Raw genomic sequence first — 27922 nt, forward strand, 5'->3', positions numbered from 1 at the left:
GCTCTGATGTTTTATGTAGCACTCCAAGTTCCAGCTGTATTTTAAACTGAAAGACAAACTTCTTTTCCAGGTTTGACATCGCAAAGGGTTTTGGAAAAGAGAAACCAAAAGAGATGGACACTATTTTAGACTTAATCAGACTGAGAGCTCACTGAAGACTCCTTATTTCTCATTCTGTGCCCCTACAGCACCTATTCCAAAGGTCCAAATATTATCTGGTTTCTTCAGGCCATATATGTCATGAAGCCAAACAACCCCAAAGCCTCAGAGAAAATAGTATACATGCATGGTTACTCCATTAAGTCTTAGTAGATCACCAACTGAAAAGAACCAACATTTATGCTTATATATTGTAAATAATTTGCCAGATAACACACACATATACACACTTCATTTTCCTTTCAAGTGCCTTTTGAGGCTTTGTGGTACCTATTACATTTTATCAGCTGCAAGTAAATAAATATTTCATGTCTAAGACAGCACAGAATTCAGTCAAAATGATCAGTTCTCATCATCTGGATTTACCTTTACTGACAGGCATCATTTCTACCCAACGTTTCCACAAGCTGGAAACAGAAGGTGTCCTTACCTTCCTAGCTGTCTGATACTCCGACCACTGTGCCCTCCACAGGTGACTTTCCCCCTTATCAGGGCGTGATGGAAAATAAACAGAGGTGGAAATGTTGAGTGCTATTGTATTCAAAGAGACCTGTTGAAATGTATGTGTGCATATGAGGCAGAGGGGGTGGGCTCAGTAAGGAAAGTGTTAATAATTCAGACACCTAGAGGCAGGAAACCAACAAGATGACGCTTGCCACCTGCCTTCTCTGCAAACAGTTTTCATCTCCTTGCCAGACAGGTGAGATGGTACCAACTATGCATAAGGCTACCAACTAGCCACTCTCCCTTACAATACGGGACATGTTTCTTCATAATTTGGGTCACACAAACAGCTCCTAGAGTTCAGTCTAATTTAAAAAATGAATGTAGTGAATACAGTGAGTGTAGCTGGTGCACATGCACACAATGACTTCCTAAGCCTTTGAAACATATTGAGAAACATCTGTATTATGTAAAACATGCCCAAATACAAATCTATCAAAGTTGATGGGAAGTGCAGGGGGGAGAAAAATGGGGAAGGGACATGATAGGAAGGGACTCATTAAGTTCAACAGATTTCACTCAGGGGCCAAGGATGTACCAGGAAGCATAAAGCAAAGGAGTACAGATAAACAGATATATTGTGGCTAGACTATATTTCACAGCCAAATGTTGAATGCAATTTCTGTATCAAAGCATCTGACATGAAATATTTTATTGCTGGAAACCCTCCTTTGGAAATGTGTCTGGCAGGGTAAAGTCCTTGGCACCATTTTGAATGCAAAGAATATTCTCTACAATTAGCTTTGCAAAATATTTGTACATTGCACAGTTCCCTCCTAGCCAATATTGGAGAGAATGTGTGTCAAATCCATAGCTTAGCAGTACAGTTGCTAGTAGTTTATACAACACATTATTTACATGAATTTAAACATCAAAAGAGTGGACTCTATACACAGCATAGTTATGGGTAAGAGGTAATTACTGGAGACTAAAGGGCAGCTTTGCCACAAGCCAGGCATATATGCCCCCAGGTCAGCGGAACTGGAAAGCAGGTTTTGAATTGGAGACAGAAGCTGCTTCTCCTTTTCCCCTTGCCCCGGGAAGTAGCAAACCACAATACCCTGGCAGTTTATGTCAACTCAAAACAAAACGGCACACGTGGGAGAAGAGAAAAGACTCATGCCTGCTTTCCACCCATCTCCATGCAAATAGTCGTTCTGCAGGGCCCATTTCTACCCTCCATGCTGTCTGTACTGCACATGGGCATAAATAAGTACCTTGGGGACCTATATATATATGTATAATAGATCACATTCTGGTCCTGAAAAAGGTTAGCAATAAATGACACAGGTCTGAATTCAGAATTGTTGCTACCCATAAAGCTACATTTCATTTAAGGTTCTCACTGACTTATTGCTGAATATTACCTCATACCTTCTCAAAACTACCTTCTATACACAGGATGCCCTTGTACTGAGAATAAGTGATGTTGAGCAAACTGTACTAGATCACACCAAGCTAACTGAAAGACAACAGTCACACTGTGGGGACTTGGCAAAATGCATTTTCCTTCCATGTCTACACTTCGGGTCTTTAGCATTCATCATCTGCAGAGTGTTGTATAATCACAAGCCATCCATCAATTGTTTATATGAAAGCACAGTGCTGCCCTGAAGTTCAAAACATTTACCACCCCCCTGTCTCTAACAGGATAATTAAAAAGCATCCTATCTAGCCTCCTAGGTTTACCTTTCCTTTCTTTACTTCAGTTATACTCTTTAGTTTAGGCACAATGGCCACTAGTATTCCTCCACTGCAGACAGAAAGATTACACCAGGAAAGAATTTGGTTCATTTAGCTTCACTACACCACCCTTAAACTGAACTGTTTTATTCAGCTTGTTAGGATGTGAAGCTGACTTGGTTACATTTCTCACTTTACAGATTAAGAGCTTTCGACACATTCTCAGTGGTACACTGGGGGCAGAGCCAGGTTACCTGCTGCATATACCTTTCAGCCTCCATCGAGTGAGAGGTACAGAAGTGGTCCAGACAACATAAAATGATTAATAACATGAAAAGAATTCCACACGTGGCAAGAATGAAAAGATTGGGTTATTTTCACTTAAAGAGAAATCAAATACAAAGGGTCTTGGCAGAATAACGAGCATGCATTCAGTTCAAGATCCCACAGAAATATTTAGGCACCTAAGCCCCACAAAAAATCAATGCTTCCATTTAATCATTGCTTTTCATTTGAAGATGATGGGCTGGATTCATAGTTATTCAGTAAAATGATGGTGCCTATAGCATGACATAGGATAGCATAAGTAGATCTCACAAATAAACCACTTTTATTATACAAGAAATAAATTAATTCATTGCAAAAAGATATCACCAAGGACAATACAGGATTTAAAATATTAAAAAGTGATGTGGTTGCTAAATTGAATGATTCTGTGGGTTCCCCTAGTGATTTTGAGGGAGTTATTGCTGATAAAATATATGTATGAAGAATCCTCTATCAGCTTACTGTGCATAATACTTGGTAAATTGTCCAGTGACATTTCTGATTAATTTAAAGGTGTCACTGCCTAGCAACATCTACTAACTTTTTGAAGTTTGTCTGGCATTTTAGTTGCTTTCAGGGATGGGCTATACAGTCATTTTTAGCGAGTTCCAGTGTGTTTAGAGATAGATGATAAAAACCAGGTAACACACTGCAGATAACACGCCACTTTAATTTCTTTTCTTTTTTTTAAGTAAAAGACACTGTTTTCAAAAAGTCCCATCTCCACAGGGATTTTAGAGGTACATATAACAAGACACTATTTTGGGTTTCCTCAAGTCCATAATTATAATATATCGCACACAAATACTAAAGTGGAACATTTAATCCAGAGACTAACGTAAAGAAAGACATGCGTGGAAGAAGGATGCATTTAAATAGACCATTCAAAAGCACATACTTGGATCTGCATGGATCCCGCAGATTTGCCAGAGGGCAGGTTCATCTATACCAAGGGCTCCCTCTTTTGCTCTGTGCTACCATCAGAGCTGGACTATCAAGGACTCTCTCTGGATGCAACAGCTGTGAGAGGTCCTGGCTGTTGGGCTAGGCAGGAGAAGCATGTCTAATGCAGATTGGAAAGGTTTTAACATATCTGGGTAAATTCCGCATGGCAAGGCATGGAGGAGGTGGTGTCCAAGTCCTCTTCCCCACTGATGTTAAAATGCCATTCTGCACTGAGGCACCAAACAACACACAAACCTGGGTGTCCTCCTAGTCGTATTCATGTGCCAGCCCAGGTGAAAATGACAGGTCCTTGAACTATCAAAAAGAGGATGCAATAAAGTGTGACGGCCTGAGGCTACACTGAGAATATTTTGACTCCTTTGAGAACACTAACAGTGGCACAAGTGTCTTAACAGCCCCAGTCTCTTTCATTCCCCCAGCTTTCCTCATACCCTCCCCACTCAATAGTTTTCTCCATCCCAGCCAAATTATTCCCAGTCCTCCCTTTTTCCTCACTGGCTCCCAGTTTGTTCCCACTGGGCATCATGCTGATCCTAGTCTTACAAGACCCTGTCCCAGTTTTCTCCTTTTCCTCCATCCTGATCCAACTCTTGTCCTCTCTGCACTGGATTCCAATGGCTATCAAGCCCACCAGTAATATCCATGTGAAGTTTCACATAGCTGGGTTTTTTTGCTTGTTTCTTTGTTTTTACATTCAGAGCACATAACTGCATAGTCAAATATTCCAGAGTTAGGAAATGTCAAAGTTAGCCAGTCTCTGAAACCTTAATTCTGTCTTAATTCTGTTCCTAGGCACATATGCATTATAATATCATCATTATTTAAATGATCATCACACACTTTTTCCACTGGACTCTTCCCTCACTGCGTGCATAGATTAGACAACATGCCTAGAATAAACAACTATACAGTGCTTTATTTTCTCTTTGCTCTTCACTGTGTAATCCCAAACTATATTTCCTCCCCACTATTCAAAGCTGGCTTTGAAGACAGATTTAATAATATCTTCCTGGGGTTTCTATGGTACATGCCACCATCATATCCGTGTGCTTTGTAAAGATTCAGGGAGGAAGTATTATCCCTGTTTTTAGACGGGGAGCTGAAAGATTAACTAATTTGAGACCTCCTATTTGGCAATGAGCACCTGATTTTTTTTTTTCAGAATATGTAGCATTATAAAACACTTCATACATTCATAGGACAGTCCATAAGGACTTTAGCTACACTAGCAAGCGGCTGGCACTTCTGCAAATCAGCCCCTGCTCTGAAGTCAAGAAGCCAGAAATAAATGGGGAGCAGACCTGGGAACAAGCTGGGTTTAAGCAACTTGGCAGGACTCACACAGGGATTCTGTGGCAGAGATGGGACAGAATCCAGTTCTCCAGGGACCTTAGGGTTGCCATATTTCCAGAATCAAAAGAAGAGGGCACCTGTGGGGAGGAGGTGGCAGGAAGAGGACTATATGATTGCGGGCGGGGGGGGCAGTGATATGCCTGTGCTCTGCCTCTGCCCCTCACACTTAAGCCCCTTGCACCACAGCCCTGCCAGTGCCCCTCACTCCCAACCTGAAGCCCCCAGCCCCCTAGCCCCCCGGTGCCCTTCACTACCACCCCAGAGACCCCTGTCCCTCCAGCCCTGCTGCCTGTGTGCACACACACACACTTTTGCCAGGTCCGCGTGCAGAGCACATGACCCCCACAGCCAATCACCTTGGCTGCTGCTCCCAGCCCCAAGCATCCAAGCTGCTTCTGCCCAGGAAAAGCAGAGGCAATGCAAAAACCCAGACATTTGCTTGCATTTTAAAAAGCCACCCGGACACAAGGACAGGGGGCCAAACAAGAGGACACGTCCAGGAAAACCCAGATGTATGGTAACCCTAGGCTCCTCAGGAGGCAGCAGGTCTCCCCCCTCGCTCTGGTAACCCAACATGCCTCACATGGAAGGATGATGGAGAATGCCAGTGCACGCACCACCACTCCCCCATCCTCCCCCATCCTGTGAGTCCTAGGTCAGGCTGGCCCATTTTTGTTAAGAGGCTTGAGAATGAGTATGGGGGGGTTTCAGTGGAGCCCTTCCTGGCCTGGGGAAGGATGGGAAACAGTCCTGTAGCTAGAAGTCCAGGAAGAACAGCAGAGAGCAGAAACTGGACTCACTGGGGGAGGCCTCAACAGCCCAGAGCCTGTGGCTTACACTACAACATAATTTGGAGAAGCTGTGCCCTTAGTGCAAGCTCCGGGTGGGAGCAGGCATCAGAGTTTCCTGTTCTGCCCAAATGGCAGCCAGCAGCTTGGAAACTGTCCCCATATATGAAGGGGGGAGATCAAAAAGCAAGGGCTTAAAGAAATCATGGCTGCCTATACATGTGCTTGGAGGTAAGAAAGGGAGGCATTTTAATTAGAGTCGTTCCTGGGCAGCCACTGTAATTAAAATGCCTCACCATCACTGCATTAAGCCCCTGCATGTTTAAAAATGGCTCTGGGATGCTTTATCTAAACTTCATTTGATGAGGTTTAGTTAAAGCACCCTGTGGCCATTTTAAAATGCATGGCAGCTTAATACATGTGATGTGGGGGCAATGCTGCAGCATTCTAATGAGAACGTGGACTGGACGCGATTAATCACATCTGCTCCAATGCATTATAATTCGACCACCAATGAACACATGTATAGGCAGCCCATATTAAATAAATCTTCATTATTTGGGGGCCAGCCCTAACTTGGGGGCTCTTCCTCCAAAGCTTTGAATTTTGGGGGTGGGCAACAGTGATCTTGGCAGTACCCCATCACCAGAGTAATTCCAGCCCTTGAGGGAAAAGTGGCACAAATTAGAGATGGGTCAGAAATGATTCAGGCCTCCATAGGAGTGAGCCTGAAGGCTCCCCTGGTGACCCTGAGCTCCCAAAGGGGAACAGGGCTCAGGGACACCAATGCTCCCTTCACCTCTCCCTGCTGCCAGACCAACACAGACTGGTCCTCAGTCCTGGATGTTTACTCCCGTCAGGCAGCTGTGCCATGCTGCTCTTCTGCGTAGAGAGCTTGGGTTAAACCCCAGTCACTGCAGCTAAAGACTCAGAAAATTGTTCCCTCGACTGGCGCAGAGAATGATGCATCGGCACCTGCGATTCCAGGGGCCTTCTGGTTACCCTGTGATTCCAGGTGGAGATTGCTGCCATCTCCAAATAGCATTATCTGCTGGCTTTAACTCCCCACCCTTGCTAGGTGGCACCTGTAAGTTATCTCAAGGAGTTTGTGGCACTACCTGCAGGTTGGGCTGGCTCCTGACTGCTCTCTCCAGCACCCATCCTGTGGCTCAGCCAACTGTTTGGGAGTGCACCTTAATTCCTGAATGATGTCTGAATAAAAGAAGTCTCCCTCCTCCCTGTGAAATAGGCCTCCTGTCTGCCTTCTCTGGCTGCCCGCTTTCTTGAGTTTAACTACATGAGAATGAAGTTGCAATCGATCATAAAGTGCAATTAGCAGCCTCCACCAGACCACATTTTTTCCTAACTCTGCTTATATTTTTTCCTGAAACAATTTAACATGTAGATACAACCTCTGGTGTGACTTTCCGAAATTTCCTGTGATGTGGCAGACAACTTGAGAGAAGAGAGTGCACTATGGACAGAGCATTCAGTATCTTGTTAAAAAAGGAAGACCGTTTTTTTGGAATACCAGCAGCAGCCACTGTGGAGAAAAGACAGCATTCATTTAACATAGAAGAATTTGATTTTGTGCAGGAGAACACCTTTGAATTTCCAGCCCAGTCTTGTAGTCACTCAGCCATTGCACTTAGCCAAAATGGAGTCTACAAGCAGAGGGAATAAGCCATGCGTGCTATGAAGGTGTGTAGTTGTGTGGGGCACTGATAACCAGCTTGATTGGATCCTCTGCTGTTGTTACACAAATTGCCAATTGCTCAAATCATGAGTGAGACTTTATAAAGGGAGATAAGGCAAAGTGCCACATTTATTGATTACATGAGTTAGGCATAGAGGTTCAGGCACACCATTCATACAAACACACACAAATCATCATACACATCATTACATACACATACACAAAACAACCATTTCATCCACACATACACTACATATAGTTACCAGCAGTAGTTGCTCAATATCAGCCCAGGGTGGCCAACCTGGGCTTATGGAGTAGATAATGATGATTTGAAGATAGCAGATTTAAAGATAACAGCTGGAATGGGGTGAACAGATGCATCTATGCTCTGATGAAACAGCAGCAGAGAAAGAGACTCGCCCAACTTGGCATTTTCAAAGTGTTCTTTTATAGGGACTGGCATCCTTGGTTTCAGTGCTTCGGGGTTTTTCCATACCCAGCTTCTGTTTTTGCGGTTGTTCTTCTTTTGTCTTCAGCTTATCTTAGCCTTGGAGTGTTTTTGTTGCCCGTCTGCCAGAATTTCTTCTTCTATTATCTCCTTTGTGCCTTCAAGGGTCAAAGGGATTCTTCAGCCGTTTGTTAGTTAGTTACTGGTTGGTAACTTACATTTGGCGCCTTGTTGCTTACATAAACAGTTGAATCTTCTTCTCCTGTCTTCATGCCATTCTCTCACCATTCACCCCTTTACACACAGTCATACATAAAGGCTATGCAGAGTTCATTCACTTGTGTCAAGCAGAAGGATACAAAATGGAGTTTTCAAATTGCTTACAGCAGTGGTCTCCAAAGTGGGGTGCGCAAGACAATCCATTGGGGTGCGGGAAAAAAATACTAGAATTTCTATTTCTATAAATATACATATATTGGGGGTGCATGCTCAAAAATTTTTTACTGATAGGGGTGCGTGATCAAAAAAGTTTGGAGACCACTGGCTTACAGGACAAGACTAACACGGTTACATTTCACTATTATTACACTCTATGTTAACATCAGCTACATTATTTCAGTTCATGATACACCGTGGCCAAGCTCTGCAGAATTTCATGCTTGAAGGTCAGAAACTATCTCTTTCCCACAGTGCTGCTTGTGAGATGGTAGGTAGGACAGCAATGATAGGCTCTGGGTAGGTCAATGTTTGAGGATTCAGGAGGCCTAGAGGCACTTCCCAGCCTAGCTACAGACGTGCTGCATGACCTTGAGTACATCACCTATCTTAGCCAGTGTCACTTCCCCATACGTACCTGTATCAACATCAATTTCTTCTGGTATGGGAGGATCTTTCTTTCCCACATCTTCAGAAAGTGTTTCCAACTGTTCCAAAAACGAGTCAGGCAGGTTTCTGCTTGATTTGCGATCCTCAGGATTACACAGCCACAGAATGAAGGCCGAGTCCATGGATGGCACGAGGGCCCCACCATCCTACCTTCTGAAGTCAAGTGTGGACCAGTCTTCCATACAGGAGCCCCAGCTCAGCCCCGTCCCTGCCTCCACTGCTTTCCCTCCACATAACATCTTCACAGTTTCTCTGTGCTTCCCCCTCCCTTGTGCAATATGAGTATCTTTCCAGCCTACTCCTACTGCACTTGCTAGCCCCTCCTGAAAACCCTTCACAGCTCTACCACTACCTTAAAAAGGGTTCTGCTAGCTCCTTTCTGCACCTTTCTCTGTGTGTCCAGGGTGGCAGGGCTTGCAAAGGTCAGGTTGGGAAATATTGCTCAACCCACAAAATTTTTGGACATGGCACCTGACCAATGAAATGTGCCATTTGGCATTGCTCTGAGCAGCACTAAGGGCACAGACCCAAGCTACTCATTGAGTTGGAAAGATTAGACCATCGGATTGTGTGGAAGGGAAGATATTCCATACTAATCCTGAAGAACTAGCCAACCCGAGCAGAGGAAAGACACAGCACTGGTATTCTTCATCTGCACTACTGAGCATCCAGAAAGCAATGAGCCCAAGAATCTCTAGGAATAAGCAAAGCAGCCTGGGGTTAACAGCATGGACACTGTTGCAAGAGGAGTGGGTACAGGGAAAACTTCTCATCTAGTGAGGGAGGGGAAAGCAGTTCTAGTCCCCAGCATGTAAGAGGATGACAGAAGAGCTAGAGAAAGTAGGAGAATGAGCAACACAAAGGACGGAAAGGACAGAGAAGGCACTAAGGCCTCAAATGTATAGTGTCTTCATAGATTTGAAAGGCAGAGAGAGACCAATGATCACCTAGTCTGATCTCCACTGAGCTGGCCTGCAGAACTTCAGCAAGTGCCATCATCATTGACACAAATAATTTCAGGTGATGCTCCTGCCTGTCCTTTACAAAGACCCAGTCTTCATTTCAAAACTTCAAGTGAAAGACAATTCATCGTACCCCTGAGTAAGTTGTTCCTGTAATTAATGACCTGTTGTGTAACAAGAAAATAGCATGCACCTTATTCCTAGAATGAATCTGTCCAGTTTCATCTTCCAGCCACTGCATTCTCTTCTGCCTCTGGCTGGAAAATTTAAGACCCTTTACTAATTAGAAACTTTCCCAACATATGTGGAGACCAAGTTGGTTGGTCACAGTCTGGGCCGACACAATCGAGCAGGTGGGGGCTAGCGGTTGGGGAGTCAGGCAGCTTATATTCGTATGGTTGCAAAAAAACCCCTTTTATTAACTGTCCATGGATGAAGTCAACGGCTCCCCAAATACAGAGAGGATTCAACCTGAACTGTCTCCTCTACCTGCTGCAGTCCCTCTGCTTCCTCCCACTATTGCTCTGCTTCAAGCTTTGCCTCCATCTTCTCCTCTCCCTCCTCAGTCCCAGTGTAGTTGGCTCTCAACTGTGCAAGGAGGTACCTTGGGTTGAAGAGCTTTCCAGCACCTTCCCGAATGAGGTCCTGCTGAAGGCCTGAAATCAAAGAGAAAGCTTTTGAAGAGGACACCTCCACAGAATACTTTCTAAACCAGTTTTTCCTACAGGTCACTAATGAGAGTGAACTAAACCAAGCCTCTTTTAAACTTGCATTCAGATCCATCCTACGAACTTATGCTGAGCACCCAGAAAAATCAGGACTGTGCAATGACAAGTTTTGTTAAAGGAAAACTGCTTTGTCCATCTGTTGCATTTCAACTTTTTTGTTTGAAAGCAGATCAGAAACAAACAGTAAGGAGACACTATGCATGTCAACTATTAAGACCAAATACTTCTTCTAGGCCTCAGTTCAGGAAGGCACTTAAATGCACTTTTCTAAGCAGCTGCCATTAATTCCAACTGGTCACTAGCTCAGGCTCTAAGTTATGCAAATACTGATATTCTTTGCCCTTAACCCAAACATTGCAAATCATTGAAGCCTGTGAGCACTTATATCAAATCTGGTTGGATTTCTGTACTTAAGTCTTTTCTTGGAGCAGGGCTCTAGCAAGGTCAAAAAATAATTTTTGTTTTTTATCAATTCACACATGAACCTGTCTGTGTCACAAACTGGTCAGTTCCTGCTCTCTAAACAGAAACTCTGGTGTTGTGACAAGACCTAACTACTCAATCCCATGGGTTGCTAAATAATCTGGGTCTGGCTTACCTGTCACTTTTTCACATCTGGGTTACCTGCACTCATTTCTTGTTTTACACTCTGTGTCTGATATCTTTATTTTGGGCAACAGGACTCAGCAGTAGGATCTTGAAGCCATTCTCCAAGCGATCCAAAGCTCAGAAATTGGGTTTAGCAAAATGACTTTTTACACACCTTCTGTGCTTTACTTTGAAAAGTAAAGCACAGAAGGTGTGAGTTGCAGCTCTATGGAGAACAAGCTCCTAAAACTGTCATCATCACTCTGGAAACCCACACTATAGCCCCCATATTTATCAGTCTCTAATTCTGACCCAAGCCTTTCAGGGGAGGCAAAGCCCCTCATCCTGCCATGTGTGGTCTTCTCTTCCTAGTAATCAATGACCCGTTTGGCTTGAAGAGCAGCTGCCTTTGAGCCAGTCTCTGCCATCAGTAAGCAAAGCAGAGAGCTGTAGCTGCCTTGTCCATATGCTTAACTCAAGGGATTCCAGGCCTCTTCTTATCCCTGGACAGATTTCTTGGAAAAAGAGTAGATTCAAGATTAGTGAATTTACTGACCACTAATCCAGAATCCCAGCTAGTGAGGGCCTTCCACACTGATGGCCCACTGGAGGCTCTCTAGGAGATGGTCCACCACCTCTATAAGAGCACTCACCTTTCATAGTAAATGGGCTTTCAATGCCACATGAACATCTTAACAAAAGATCCAGTTAGAAGCAAAATGGCATTCGTAAAACAGGATTGCCCCTGCCTTATTCTTTCCACTTACCTCCCCTGGCCATACAACTGGTTGCCCTGTGCTATCCAGACAGAAATGACCGTCTTCTTTTCTCTGAGCCTCAGATTTCAAACTTTCTTCTTCAAGACACTTCTCAGCCAGCGATGTTCTTAGGTCCCTTAGGCCATCCCCAGTTTGAGCAACGAATGCTTCTTGCAGTTCTTCAAGAGGTTTTGGTTTCATGGAAATGACTCGTAAATGATCAGGCACCAAGTCTGGAGCAATGGGTACATGTTTGATTCTAATATGAGGGATTATTTTCACAGGCAGCTCCTCTGTCTCTGTTGGGGTCTCATTTGCACTTGAACCTGGGATTGCCTCTTCAGAGCCCCTGTCTTAGGCTCTGCCTTAACAGACACTTGGGAAAGACCTTGGTCAGCAATTCTGTCTGGGTGCATTGGACTTTGGCTCAGTGTTGGAGGACTGTCACTAACAGCCTGTAAAAGGGGGCAATCAGAGAGTTCCTCAATTATTGCAGTAGCTACTTCTTGAGGAAAAAATGCACTGACACCTGTTACATCACCATAAAGGCCTTGCTCAGATCCAGATTTTTGTAAAATATTCCTGAAAACAGAAAGAACAACTCGATTAACTGCTTCTTTGTGTTCTGGGTATAGATGTTGTTCTTCATCTGTAGTTGCCACAAGGCTGATTTTATGTTTGGACAGGTCTTGTTCTGTGGCCTAAGGTTCTCAGCAATTTCATTCACTTCGGCCCTTGACTCTTCGCAAGTTTTCTGTACTTTGGGCTTCTGCCATCAGTTGAACTTAAGACTTTCAACAGGAATCTACTTACTATTTCTTCCATAAAAGTCACGGGTACCACAGGAATACATGGGGTTAAAGTTGGTTTTGGGATTTTCTTTATCATGCCAAGATCAGTAGGGAGTTTTTCAACAATCCTAACACCTTCTGTTTTTGAAGATGAAGTAGACAATGTCTCCTCCTTTGAACTGGCTTGATATTCAGGTTCAGTCACTTCTTTTGCTATTGCAGGACCTATCCTATGAGCTAAAATATCTTTCCTATTTGTTAGGTCTCTGCAAACAAAAATGTCAGAATCAGCATGGTCTCCAGTGCTTGTGCAAGCTGAATGGAACAGGTCTCCCATAGCTTGGCTGTCTTCAGTGTGTAAAAACTCTCTGTCACCGATATGTTCATTCATGTTCATCTGATGTTTTGACAGGAGTACTTGCAAAGCATGTTGTATTTTTCTAGTTGCATCGTTCAGTAACAAAGTCTTTTCTGCATTCAAATCCACAATGGGAAAGAGGAAAGAAAATGTTGACAAAAGATTTGCTGCTAGTTTTTCTATGGTAAGAGGAACTATTTTACTAAGATCTGACAATAAACTGCTTGGGTTATCCAAAGACTCAGTAATGTCTCAGCGTATTTTCAACAATATTGTCAACTTCAGCACAGTGATGAAGTGGTAATTCTCCAGAAAGAGAGTTCTGCAATGGATTCCCAGAAATCTCTTGGAAGACCAAGTCACAAAGAGCTTCAGAAATAATCATGCACGCACTTCTTAAACAATTCTGCATGTTGAATTTAGACTGAAACAGTGTCAAAAGCTTGTTATAGACTGAATCAGCAATTGTTTGAATCACATCATCCTCCCTGGAATGCGGATGTTCAATACGCTAGCTAGAAGAGTTCTCATCTTCATGGATTTTTGCCATCACTTTACTGATTACCTTCATGTGCATTAAGTCAAATTCTGCAAGTTCTGTTTTCTTTTCTGTAGAGGAAGATGTGCTGGTGGTGGCAGGGAGACAGTTAGATAAAAGCCTGCTGATTATATCTTCCAAGAATCTGTGGCATACCCCCAGAATAGATGCTGTGGGACTTTGGCATTGGGCGTTGCTTTTGGCAGCAACTTCTAAAAGCTTCTCATCAATTTCCCCAGGTTGTAGTGGTTTATGCAGAGCTGAAGAGGGTGCTTTTGCTAAGGGGTCTTCCTGTTGGTAATTTCTCTCCTTATCAAAACACGTAAGCTCTCTGGTGACGTAATCTTGTTGCTTGTCACGTTTCCATAAACTGAGACTTCCTTGAAGCAGGTCAGATAAACTGGGGTGAATAATTTTGGCTGTCAATGTGTCTATCTCAGGAGAGAGACCATGATCTTCAGAAGGCTGCAGGGCTGTGGCCTGACATATGGAAAGCTCATTTAACACTGAATCAATTACATCTGTGCTGATATATAAAGGATCACTTCCAGGGACTGCACTGTCCTGAGCATGTAAGTTTTGTGAAGGGACCAATTTGCTTGTTAGTTCATCACATATATTTCTTTCAAAAAAGCATCAGCATAAATACTGGTCAGTGACTGCAAGGGCTGAGGCTCAATTGCATATTTTAGCAGGGGCTTGCTGCGAGCTCCCTGCACTGCCTTATGCGGTACTTCCTCTTCGGGAAATATCTTTCTGGGTCATGAAAAGAAGGGCTTTCTTGCAAGCTGCCTGCCAATCTGGGGTACAGTTACTCTGAAGCAGACTGTCCTTGCCTTGGTTGGTGTATCCAGGGGGGAAGTAGAGCCCCAGAGCTCCTGTGCAGTAACTCAGCTTCCTGATGCCCCCTGATGTGGGTTGTACAAGCTCAGGGACTTGAAGCTGCCTTGGCATTTGCCCTTCCCTTTGTACTTGTTCCTCAGAACCTCTTCCCTGGACACTGATCAGTGAAAAGAATTTTCCGACCATGTCTGTTTTAGGGTGATCTTGTTTATCTTCCTTAAAGAGACAATTTTGTACCGTGCCATCTTTTCTTGTTGATTCATATTTAAGGTAAGTTTGGCTACAAGGAAACTTCTCAGTTTTGATAGTCTGCGTGGGATGCTCAAGCAGGCTCTCCCTGAACAAACTAGAAATACTGTCAGCCTAATGAGAAGCTACCACTGTTGGTTCAGCCTCTGAAAGACTTTCTTCCCAAAACTTCCCAAGACAGTGGCCTGCTGCTTGTTGGAGACAGGCGAGGTGACTGTTGAGAAAACAGTGGGGTTAGTTGCCCTCTACTCCCCTCTTCTCACATCCCGGTGATCTGCTGGGTGTTCTCTTTTTGCCTGTGAAGACAGACTTTTTGGCACTGATCTTCTCATCTCTCATGTCTCTCTCAGCTATTTTTTCCCCTCTTCATACTGTATTATTGCTGGATATCTGATGTCTGTTACCTCAGCCACAAACCACATCATTATACTTGTAACTTCATCAGTCATTTCTATGGTCTTGTTTTTCTGTAGTAGGAACAAAGGAGAAAGGACAATAAATGTGTTAATTAATTCTTCCATTCTCCCTTCTGTACATGGCAACAGCTGTCTACTGGGTGCAATTCAAGCTTTTAGGATAAACAAGAACAGGGCTCCATGAAAAGTGACATGTATCATCATGGATAGTGTGGGATATAAATCTAATAATATAATAAGAATTATAGGAAATAAAGAAACAACCAGTTCAGGAAAGGTCAGCGAAGAACAAACTAAGAGAAGCAGTGCTTCTCCTTGAGTTTGTTTCTGAAGAGCCAACATGCAGTCTGAAGACCATGGAAGACAATTCTGACCATCTTGAAGCCCAGGGAAGGTTTGTCTCTGATTTCAGCAGGGCCAGGATTCACCCACATGAGCCTAGAAATGACTTAATTTTGCCAGTTTAACCAATTACAAGCATCAAGGGGCTAGGAGTTGGATACACCTCTGGACGCACTCTGTGGGATGGACCCTGTGTCCAGAGACTCTGCCACATGCGGAGTGGGAAACAACAGCAAATCTCACTTTCATGTTGCATATTTGAACAGGTGCTGAGGCCTGATATTGGGACCGTCTCTAACCCTCCTCCAAGAAAGCACTTATCAACTAGCTCACTTCTCCTTACAGAAACAAATCAATTAATTTGCAGACATTTACTCCACCTTGCAGGAAAACTCAAAAGCTGTTTTCTCCCTGGGCAGTGCTGCTCCCTGCTCTTTCTCAAGATGAGGCATTTAAATACTCTGTCTGCTGTGCAGGTTTTATGTTTTTCGAGGACTGCACAGGCTTTTACTAATTAACACCCTACCCCTTGGTGCAGGAGGTAAAGAGTTTTCCCCCCATTTTACACATAGTGGAGCTGGTTCAAAGCTACTATCTACTAATCTGTAGACACCGGCCTGTAGAGCCTTCTATAGTTTTGTCACTGTTGTTTCCCTTGGTGTTAAGAAAAGAGTACCTGTCACACAACCAATCACGATACAACAGATCTTCTAGAATTATATCCTGGTCACTTGTTTCCAAAAAGAATGTGCAAGATTGTGTGGAACAATGCCACTTGGCGAGTCCTGCACAACAATATACACCATGGCAGGGTGTACCTTATCTTTCAGTTTTGTCATCATCAGCTTCCACTTTTGACATCTCCCTGTGCCCTGACTTCCTACCTGAGAGGATCATCTTTTCTTGTTTGTGCCTTTATTAGCAATTGGCACAAATCTAGGCTGCTGATTACCTGACATGAAAAACAATAAATTTTAGGATAGTCCTAAATGTTGAGTGTAAACTGCTTGCCGGTCTAGGAGTCTGTGTCCCAGACTCTGTTATAAAAACCCAACTCTGGAGGGGAGTAAGGGTAAAAGCTTGGCCCTATTGAATTAAATGGGAGTTTTGACATTGACTTTGGTGTAGCCAGAGTTTTGCCTGAGGTACACAACCATTTTAATGGATATACAGTGAAAAGACAGATTACAACAGTGGAGCTACCTGGAGATCAGGACCATCAAGCATTATGGAACTCTGCTCATCACATTTAAAAACTGACAACAGTCCAGTTTCCTTCTGTGTTATACCCTAATCCTGCAAACACTGATGCAACTCACTAAGAAACAATCATTTGCGCAGTCCTGTTGAGCTCCCTGGAATCACAGACATTATTGAAATAAAGCAAGTGCATGTTGTTAGACTGGGGCTGTAGTCATCAAATTCTTTATGAAATTCTAAATAGAATTGCCAACAAATGCATTGACTACTATTGACTCTAGCCATTTACTGATTATCCCGTTATGCTATATATATATATATATATGCTATATATATTTATATCTATCAATTATAGTGTGGCTTTGTTTCTAACCTGCACTGCTTTATGAAGCATATGTTGTTTCTTTTTGTTCTGTCACTTTCGCTGTCCATCCATCTGATGTTTTTCTTCTAAGAAGCTTTTGAGTTTTTTGTAGTCCATGTAAATTCTGGCTAAATCTCCTGATCAACATGTAAATGGTTGGTTAATATCTCTTCTGCTGCAATCAATTTCTGCTCCAACCCCTTCCTTTACCTGGGTTTCACTTTGCTAAAGCAATAGTAGCATTTTTTTAATAGATTCCAAGAAGTTGCTAACACCATTTGTGAGCTATAGCTTGGAGGTTTGCAAACTGTTTCAGTGAAGTGTATTGCTGATGAATGAACACAGGCCACATCCTGTCTTTAAGGTGCAATGAGAGAGGAAGGATGCACCTTTCCTTTATGAGCCAGGAAGGGGACCGTGCTCCATATCTCTCTTTTTTATAAGATGTGCTAAGTCACCTTCTCCATGCATTTTATAGTAAGGCCTTGATGTGGGATGTTAGATATCCAATTGAGTGCTTGGGCACTTGGCAAGGAGCCAAAAATGAGGAAAAATGGAACTGGGAGAAAACCAAGTTGGAGGGGACCCAAAAGCAGAGATCAGATTTGTTGGGGAGAGAGAATGGACACAGAGCCCTGGGGTCACTAGAGTGCACCCCTGTCCAGATCCTGGGATAGGCCTGAATATCCATGAATCTCCTGACTCTTCTGCTGTCCCAGCTGCCTGCGGAGCATTTAATTGAGAGTGTGGTCAGGGGTAGAAAGGTAAGAAAGATTTATTGACTTAACAAAAACATAACTACGCATACTAACAAGACAAACGATGACAGACAAGCAATTCATGTCATCAACTTATTGGCAGTCCCTCTAATGTCTGATATACAGCAAGCTTCTCTTTCCACAAAGTTCAGTGAGGTCAGGCGTCCCCGAACAATGCTGTCTGAGGGGTACTGGGAAGGACCTTGGAATGCAGTTCTTGGGCTCCTCGAGGTTTACAGGTCCACTAATCCAGGCAACAGCTAACTAATCCTTTTCACAGAGCTGCATCTTCCTTCTGAATTGTTTCCAAATATTTCAGCTAATTTATAGCTTCTGAAGGACACTGATAACGTACGACCACTTAGATTCCTTTTTCTTCAACTGTCCTTAGACTGACCAATAGCAGTATAAGCCTTGCATTCCTTTGATAAGGTAATTTTAACTGCACCACAGGGCCTTAATACTTCTAGGCTTTGCTAAATTTACTAGGCTTTACTTTATACAAGGCCTCACTACAGTTTAAACTATCATTAGGCTTTTAGCAACAACTTATTGCTTAATATCTAAACAAATACAGAAAAACACTTGGTCTAATCTTTATAGAGCCTTCAGCAAGCACCTTTATCACACAGACATACTTTTCAGCTGCCACATTCTGCTGTCAGCAAATTTCTGTGAGCCCCACTTGTGAAGCGTGACCCCCCCCACACCCTCTACTTCCCCTTTCTCTCTTTCTTCCCCTCTCTCTCTAGACTGGTAGACAGAGAGGTAGACAACCCAATGTTGCTGTCAGTTCCGGAGTCAACTCAGATGGCAGAACCTACTCCTCCTAATTTCTACCAAGTGCCACTTATTGCCCCCTTTTCTCCTTCCCATGTACTGCTACTTGGTCCTTATTTGCAGTCTTCCCTTTCTTGCTGAATGCAGAGGGGCTTAGAGACAGATTTCTCTTTCTTGAATGTGGAGTCATGGCTCTTTGGCCAGATGATGAACTATTCCTCTAGGATTCTCCACTTCCATTTGTATTTTTTTGGTAATGTTTTCCTCCTATTAGTTGTACTCTTCATTATCTTCAGCTTGAGGGGATTAAATGGTTAGAAACACTGACCATGTGATGTAATGTCATGGCCATGAAATTACAGGTTTAATCTCTCCTCTTTGGCAGTATGGAATGTAATTGGATCACAATCACCTTGCGCTAAGCAACCACCTGGCCATCATCTCCTAGCATCAAATGCTCTGCCCCATGATTGGTTATGTCTGTCTCATTTGAATAAAAGCCATATCCTTCCTCCCAGTAGGGTTGGAGTATTGTTGTAGCCATGATGGTCTGGGAAATATGCAAGGATCAAGGTGATTTTAGGAACATTTTTTCTAGAACCAACTGTATAGGTGGGAAAGAGTCCTCCACTGCAATTTCTATTTTTTCTGTCATGTTTTTCTCCCAGTCACAGTCTTTTTGCTTAGTTAGAGAAGTTTCTGGGCACCAGGTGCCCTTCTTCTGTGCCCTTGTCTAACATTGCTCCCAAATTTTACACCTGGTTCAATAAAAGACACCCCCAAAAGTCCCCCTTTGCTTCTCACTTGTACTGCCTTTGTCAGACAGAGACACAGAGTCCTAGTCTCTTTGACTTCTTCAACCCCCTCTTTCTCCTGTCCCACCCTTCTCCTTCCTGACCCTGAGTCTCTGCCACCCACTGAGCCCTCCCTGGAAGGAACCTGAGGAGAATCCCTACCCTTTACTGCCTTCCCCCCAGGTCCCTTCAGGCACAGCTCAGATGCTCTGCAGAAACAGGTGTAGGAATAGAGAAATGGCAGAAGGGAAGGGAGAACTAGAGCAGAGAGGAAAGACCCCTGTGGAAGTCAGAGGAGTGGTGGGAGGAGCTCTTGTTGGGGCTGCAGCAGTCTGTGCTTGATCCCCAATAGCTGACACTTGGAGCAGCCCCTTTGTTTGCAATGCAGCAGCACCCAAGTCAGTGTGACAGACAGAGTTACAGGGGAATATGGGGATCAAAGCTCCTCGCCCATCAAAAGGGAACAAAACTGGGTATTTTGTCCCAAGCCCAAACATTCCCGGCGGCCTGAACTGCCTGAGATTTGGCAGAGCTCACAACTGGCTTTTACACCAAAGTTACTATCATGTTGTTACATGCTAGGGCACAGACTGTGACCGTGAAGAGCCACAACCCTGAACTTATTGACCATGAAGAAGGGTTGGGGACAAGGCAGAGAGAGGGACCCAACTACACCACTTGGCCCAAACCTGAAAGTGTCCTTTGGGGAAGGAGGGATGGACAGATAAAAGAGATGGCCTTGGGACCAGAAATAGGAATCAGCTTTTCCCTCACCTGCATGAGCTTCAGCCAGAGAGACTTGTCACCATGATGGTCTGTTCAGGTCTGATCCTCTGGGGTTCTGGAATTTGTCCTACAGGCTGATGTCAGCCCTCTATGAGGTCATAGTCTCTCTGGCCCAATGCCTGATATTCTGCCAATGCATCTCTATGAGCTCACTGTCTGCCCCACCCAGCCAGGCTCATCCCCTACCCATAGCAGCCCCTTCACCATATAGTCTAGCATATCCTGTATCCTGACACTGCCCAGTGCCCGAGGCTGGAGAGAACAGGACAAGAGAACCCCATCCTGGATAATGGGGGACTAGTTTTGCCAGAGAGGGGACAGTTCTGCCCAAGTCCATGTGGTGGTTGTGAGCTGCCCAGCAGTGCGAGTGACAAAACCAAGGGTGTTTATACACATTTGCTGGGAGTGTGTGTGTGTGTTGGGGGGGGGGGGGGCTTCAGTTAGAATGGCTCCAAGAGCCCCTCTAATTAAAACTACTGGAGTATCATGTGGATCAGTGTCCCTGCACTAAAAAATGGTGGTGGGGGGATTTTAACTACAGCTTGTTGACAGATCTTTACTTAAAGCACCTCCACCACCATTTTTCACCATAGGGACACTGATACATGTGATGCTGGAGTCCACGAGCAACTGGTGCCTCTTGAGTCTGCAACTACGGGGGGTCCCCCATGGCCGATCTTGCTGACCACAGTCAATTTCACTCACCAAAAAGTGGCCATGCCTCTTCTGGAAGTCCCGCTGTCACTTCCAGAAGTGGTGCAGCCACTTTTGCTGACAGCTCCCCTCCCCAGCCAGCGCTTGCAACCTGCCCCCTGCCCATCTCCTAAACAGGGAGCACAGCCTGACGGTGGAGGGTGCACCAGCACTCTCAGCACCCCCTATGCATTGCCACTGCTGGAGTCTGCTCCCACATGCTTTAATGACAGTAGGTTGAAGCAGACTTGCAGCATGTCTATAGGTGCCCCAAATGACAAAACCAAGTGGCAGACACTGGAGTTAGGGGTACAGGCTCTGAACTACAACTGCATAGACCTTAAATGCTGGAGGCTGTAAGTAAGAGAGAAACAATATTAAAAAACCCTAGTCATGCTTTGTTCACTCTCCCTGGGCATGTCTACATGAAAGGCTATGTTGCCATATAGCTTGTCACTATAGCAATGTAGCATAGGTGGGCACTAACCATGATGCTACTGTGCAGTAACTCATTGAGGGCCCCTGGTGGCCCTGAGCTCCCAAGGGGTGCTGGGCTCAGGGACACCAATGCTCCCTTCACCTCTCCCTGCTGCCAGGCCAACACAGACTGGTCCTCAGTCCTGGGTGTTTGCTCCCCTCAGGCAGCTGTGCCATGCTGCTCTTCTGCGTAGAGAGCTTGGGTTAAACCCCAGTCACTGCAGCTAAAGACTCAGAAAATTGTTCCCTCAACTGGAGCAGAGAATGACGCGTCAGCACCTGCACTTCCAGGGGCCTTCTGATTACCCTGCGATTCCAGGTAGAGATTGTTACCATCTCCAAATGGCATTATCTGCTGGCTTTAACTCCCCACCCTTGCTAGGTGGCACCTCCAAATTACCTTAAGGAGTTTGTGGCACTACCTGCTGGTTGGCCTGGCTCCTGACTGCTCTCTCCAACACCCATCCTGTGGCACAGCCAACTGCTTGGGAGTGCACCTTAACTCCTGAATGATGCATCCTAAAAGGAGCATCCCTCTCCCTTTGAATTAGGCCTCCTGTCTGCCTTCTCTGTCTGACCTCTTTGTTGAGTTTAACTACATGAGAATGAAGTTGCAAATGATCACAAAGTGCAATTAGCAGCCTCCACCAGACCGTATGTTTTCCTAACTATTTATATTTTTCCTATTTTTCTTAAAACAATTTAATATGTAGGTACAATCTCTGGTGTGACTTTCTGAAATTTCCTGTGGTGCAGTAGGCAACTTGACAAAAGAGAGTACACTCTGGAAAGAGCATTCGGTATCTTCTTAAAAAAGGAAGACCCTTTTTTTTGGAACACCGGCAGCAGCCACTGTGGGAAAAGAGAGTAGTCACTTAATATAGAAGAATAAAGCAAGGGTCTCCAAAGGTCATTTAGTCCAATGTCTTTCCTCAAGAAACAAGCCTATCCTGTGGATAGGATTTGATTTTGTACAGGGAAACACCTTTGGATTTCCAGTCCAGTCTTGTAGTCACTCAGCCATTGCACTTAGCCAAAATGGAGTCTACAAGCAGAAGGAATAAGGTGTCTGTGCTACAAAGGTGTGTATTAGTGTAGGGCACTGATAACCAGCTTGATTGGATCCTCTGCTGTGGCCAAGCCCTGCAGAATTTCATGCTTGAAGGTCAGGAACTAACTATCTTTTTCCCACAGTGCTGGGCTCTGGGTAGGTCAATGTTTGAGGATTCAGGAGGCCTAGAGTCACTTCCTGGCCTAGCTACAAATGTGCTGCGTGACCTTGAGTACATCACCTAGCTTAGCCAGTGTCACTTCCCCATACGTACCTGTATCAACATCAATTTCTTCTGGTATGGGAGGATCTTTCTTTCCCACATCTTCAGAAAGTGTTTCCAACTGTTCCAAAAAAGAGTCAGGCAGGTTTCTGTTTGATCTGCAATCCTCAGGATTACATAGCCACAGAATGAAAGGGAGGCAGTAGTGGTGGGACTGTCCTCCCAGCCATGGTTCCTGGTGGTGCCGTGCATGACCAGGTGAAGCCAAATCCGTGGATGGCATGAGGGCTCCACCATCCTACCTTCTGAAGTCAAGTGTGGAACCAGTCTTGCCCCCTAGCCCTGCCCATGCCCCACACTTCTGGCCTGCAGCCCCTGCTCCCTCCCAACCCTGCTGCCCAAGCAGCTTGCTTGCACACACGCACACACATCTTCAGCAGCTGCCAGGGCCCATGCGCAGAGCACATGATCCTGGACAGCCAACCAGCTTCCCCATTGCCCCCAGCCCCAAACAAACGCAGAAGGAAAGCAAAAACCTGGGCATTTCCTTGCATTTTAAAAAACCCACCAAACGGAGGACAAGGGACCAAAATAGAGGACATGTCCAGGAAAACCTGGATGTATGGTACCCCTAGTACTTGCCTTAGTCACTCATGAGACTGTCTTTTGCTTTCCTGCAGTCCCTTGTATCAGCTCCTACATACCTTTCAGCTTCTACAACAAATGAAGCAGGTATCCTACAGAGAACAATCTCCTTTACTACACAACCACAACTCATACCCAGAAAAGGACTGTTTTGTGTATTTAATGAGACAGGGCTCTATTTAAAAAAATAGTCTGTAACTATCTCCTTAAAGATTATGTCACAATGTAGATAAAGAAGGGAGGAGAATTAAGGTTACTTACGTAGCCTGATTTCTGGCATTTCCTAAGTTTTGAGCACTTGACTTCACGTTTTAATAATGATCTTTTAATTTCTGTGTAATCAGTGCATACACAAATGCACAGAATCTTCTATACAGTCTAGGGTGAATATCATAAGCATTGTAGTAGAAAATAACTGAGATGGCTTGTGATATCATGTAACTCTAAATACATCACGGCCCAATTGTATCTTAGTTGTAGCTTAACGGGTTCACTCAACTGCATCTTTTGCCACAGAACAGAGATGACATGTAGCTACTTAAACATTTACATTCCATATATATATACCCATACACACACACACATATACTTCTATATACATACACATACACACACAATTTTAAATGGATTCCAGATTCAAAAATCTTGGATGGAGGAGCTGAAATGCACAAAGCCCTAGAGTTCTCACCAGGCAATGGTACTATATATTCTTGTCATATATGAGGCAGTCATAGCTATTACTCTAATGTGCTATAAAAAGAAAAATATTACTTACTCCTCTGTAAGACAGAAGGATCGTTGTGTCCTTTTCCCCTGTCCTGTGGAAGGTATATTTCGCCCTCAAAAACAAGCAAATAAATAGGAAAAAAAAGACCACAGTTCTTATCAACCTGAATCCAAAATCCAGATTAAAGTGAAATCCTCTCTTGGTGAGGATTAAGGTACTGAATGCTGCAAAAATGTTGATGTTTAAAATTCTTCTTCACAGTCAATGATATCTTTATCTTAAATACCAACCAACACATCTCATCATTTCAACATTATATTGATATGCAAATACTGGTAGTACTTTCCACAAACATCTACTGGCTCCATGCCCTTATGATACTCTATCCACTGGATAAATGTTCTTTTAATTTCATAGATTTCATAGACATTAGGGCTGGATTTGCTTTGCTTCTATAGATAAATTATTATTTATACTGCCCTGGTGCAGAAGTGTCTCAACCCTGGAAAAAAGCACATTGCATCAAGTGGTTCTATCAACACAGAGCAAGAAGATGGTCCTGCCCAAAAATTCTCACAATTCTTTGTAAGACAAAAGGCAACTTATGTTACAGGCAATTGGTGGTGCACAAGCAGTCAATGAAAAAATGTTGGTCAGCATGATGGGCTGAGTTTAACACTCTAGCAGCCTAAGGACCTTGTTATTTGTTACACTGTGAGCTGCATAAATGTTGATCATCTCAGTGCTAGCTTGCAATCACACTTTCAATTTGAGGGGCACATCTGTGGGGAGTGGCTGGATTATGCAGAACAGGAACATGGTTAGGTGGCTCAAGAGATAATCCTGCCCTGCATTGGCATAATTTTGAGGCATGTCACGAGTGCTTTAACCCACTTAAAGATGTTAACGTCTGCACAATCCAGGTGCTAAGAGCTCTAGGAGCTGCCTAAAATTAACATAGCAGGGCCCTAACAGTTGTGAATTTTGTGTAGGCATGATAGCAAGGAGGAATTGGAAGGAGAACAATAACATAGCTTTGTAGATGTTTATAGGCAGCTCCTTCTAAATGCTAGAGAAAGGCTTGATGACTCTTGTTTGAAAATCTAACCAGTGGAAGAGGCTAGTATCCAAGGCTGATCAGAGATGGGAGCTGGCCTTTTGATAGCCAGTGAAAGATCATGAAGAGGGGTGTGATAGACCATAAACATGCCTATTTTATCCTTCCCATAATATATTTTGATTGTTGCACCTATAGGGTGACTCCTACAAAATCTGCCTACCATTCCTTATTTAAGGAACACTGTTCCATAAACAAATTAACCACTACTGAAAAGTAGTAATGCTACTACACTATTAGAAATGGCCATTCTGGGTCAGACCCATTGCCCCTCTAGTCCAGTATCCCATATTTGGCAATGACCAGCAACAAATCCTTTGAAGGCATAATCAAAAGGCAGGTGTGGGTAATCTGCCCCCAGTTTTAGGAACCAGTCTATCTTTTACAGTCAAAGATTGACTTAAAAAGAACATGAAACATGAGGTTTATCATCACTTCCAAGATTTGTTATAAATTCTGATATCTTGAACTGAGCATTTCTACCACCATTTTCCTGCTTAAGTTTGCACAAGATTTTAAGACAAAACAGGGCTCAGCAACTGGGCGCCGCACTTCAAGAGGGATGTTGACAGCATGGAGAGGGTCCAGAGGAAGGCCACCCGTATGATCAGGGGACAGCAGGGCAGGCCCTATGAGGACAGGCTGCGGGACCTGAACCTGTTCAGCCTCCAAAAGAGAAGGCTGAGGGGGGATCTTGTGGCCTGTTATAAACTAGTCAGGGGGGACCAGCAGGCATTGGGGAAGTCACTGTTTCCCCGAGCACTGCCAGGAATGACCAGGAATAACCGTCACAAGCTGGCAGAGGGTAGATTTAGGCTAGATATCAGGAGGCGCTACTTCACGGTCAGGGCGGCTAGGGTCTGGAACCAGCTTCCAAGAGAAGTGGTGCAGGCTCCTACCCTGGGGGTGTTTAAGAGGAGGTTAGATGAACATCTTGCTGGGGTCATTTGACCCCAGTATTCTTTCCTGCCATGGCAGGGGGTCGGACTAGATGATCTGCTCAGCTCCCTTCCGACCCTACAAATTATGAAGCTAATAGGTGAGACAAGAGGCAAAACATGTAAGGAAGACTACAAGGGAAGGGTTTAGGAAAACAGACATAGGACTGGAAGGAACCTGCTGGTATGATGTCACATAATCTTGTCCATGCACTAATCAAATTCCATTTTATAACTAGATAGATTATTTGTCCCTTGTTTCCCAAGCACTTGGTCAGCAGCACAAAACATGGCAGTCAGGTAATGAGAGACCAAGTGGCATTTCAAATAAATCATGAAAGAAACCTAGACAGAAGGGGGGAAACACTCTGATAAGGAAATCTGCCCTGCTGCTATCCATCTAACACTTCCTTTGTGTAGAGGAGGGTTCAGTCTGCAGGTCTGTCAATCTGACACTCTGGGTAATGCATATACTTTGTAAATAAAGTCCCTTTGATTTGTGTCCTTTGGCATATTTTATGTCTCTAAAAGACAACATAGTCTACAGGACTGAATGTACATGGAGAGGAAGAAACCCCTAAGACCTTATGCTCACGTTCACTACTAACCAGTTGCAGTATTTGGGCAAAGTCATGGGAATTGTAAATATTTAGCTTTTCTGAAAATCAAGTCACTTAGTTTCATGCCCAATTTTAGGTTTCAGAGTTCATTTAAATGTTGCCTTTTTAGTTTCCAAGCTTTAGCATTCAAGATTTCAAACTTTACTCCTGCCATGACAGCAAGAAACTTGCTTTATAAGATGAATGCTAAGAGTTCCCCATGATTTCTAGATCTGGGGCATAAGACGTGACAAAAAATGAGAGTTGATAATACTATAATATTTTCCAGGAGAATACAGGTTAACTCTTGAAGATTTAAATAATGCTATGAAAATGTGAAAATAACAATTTATATTAATCATTTTTTTATAAAGTAACTAAAACCAAACTGCAATTCTCTTCACTTTTCCAGAAGATGGCAGTGCAGTCTTGAAGAAGTAGCCTGACACTATGAGTGCCTATTCTAATAGTCCATATCTGTCCCAAGACTTAATTTGTAGGACAGCTGTAGATTTCTGCCAAGCTTTCTAGGGGCATGTTTTCACCTAACCTTCATTTCTAGTTTTGCACAACAGCTTGCACTGTAAATGGACACAGGTTTGTTAGCATCTATTTTGTGTTAGTCTTTGCCCTTCTACTCAAATCTATGCATGGTGCGGTTTTCTAAGCAGAGAGCAATTCTTAACAGCAAACTTGCATTTCTGGGCCACAATGAAATCTGTAGTGCCTAACAATTATATAGCCATGGGGAAGTACTTGTGAATTGGGCATGTCCTCATGCAGTCTATAAAGCAGGGGCGGGCAATTATTTTGGGTGGAGAGCCGCTTACTGAGTTTTGGCAAGCCATCGAGGGCCACATGACAGGCAGCCAGGGGCAGATAACTATTAATTTTCTAACTATATTAGGGGCCCCGTGGGCTGGATAGAATGGCCTGGCAGGCCATATCCGGCCTGCAGGCAGCATTTTGCCTACACCTGCTATAGAGCTTGCGCTTACAAAAGGGGTAAAAGAGGGTGTTAGCTAGGAGAATGAAGTCATTACAGCACTGAATTAGAAAAGGCAGGAGAAGAGAACAAGGTACTTTGAGCTCTGAAAATAAGGCAAAACACATGGAGGAAAGGGGGAAAACTGGAAGGAAATCACAGGCTGATTGGGCATTTTTCACCAAGAGCTTATAGCAACAGTTTGCCAGAAGCAGGACATTGTGATCCTAGCAGAGTAAGACTATGGCACTAGCAGCATGGGCAGATGCAGCATCATGGCAGAAGCAATAACCAGAGAGGACTGCATGCCACCAGCACACTAACTTCAGCATAAGTCTAAAAAGAACTTCTCAGCATGTGTGAACAGAGGACCATAACAAGGGGAATGGATGGCATGCACTTT

The 27922-nt window shown here is 43.9% G+C and overlaps 2 pseudogenes; both read right to left on the reverse strand.

Moving 5' to 3' along the window:
- Window positions 1-10287: 10287 nt before the first annotated feature.
- Window positions 10288-14245, reverse strand: LOC149867193 (fibrous sheath-interacting protein 2-like; annotated as a pseudogene).
- A 177-nt stretch (window positions 14246-14422) lies between these two features.
- LOC149867194 (uncharacterized) lies at window positions 14423-15073 on the reverse strand (annotated as a pseudogene).
- Between the last annotated feature and the right edge of the window lie 12849 nt (window positions 15074-27922).

The sequence above is a fragment of the Crocodylus siamensis genome, chromosome 4 (genome assembly GCF_052110815.1).
Source record: "Crocodylus siamensis isolate JL-2025a chromosome 4, ASM5211081v1, whole genome shotgun sequence".
Taxonomy (NCBI): Eukaryota; Metazoa; Chordata; order Crocodylia; family Crocodylidae; genus Crocodylus; species Crocodylus siamensis.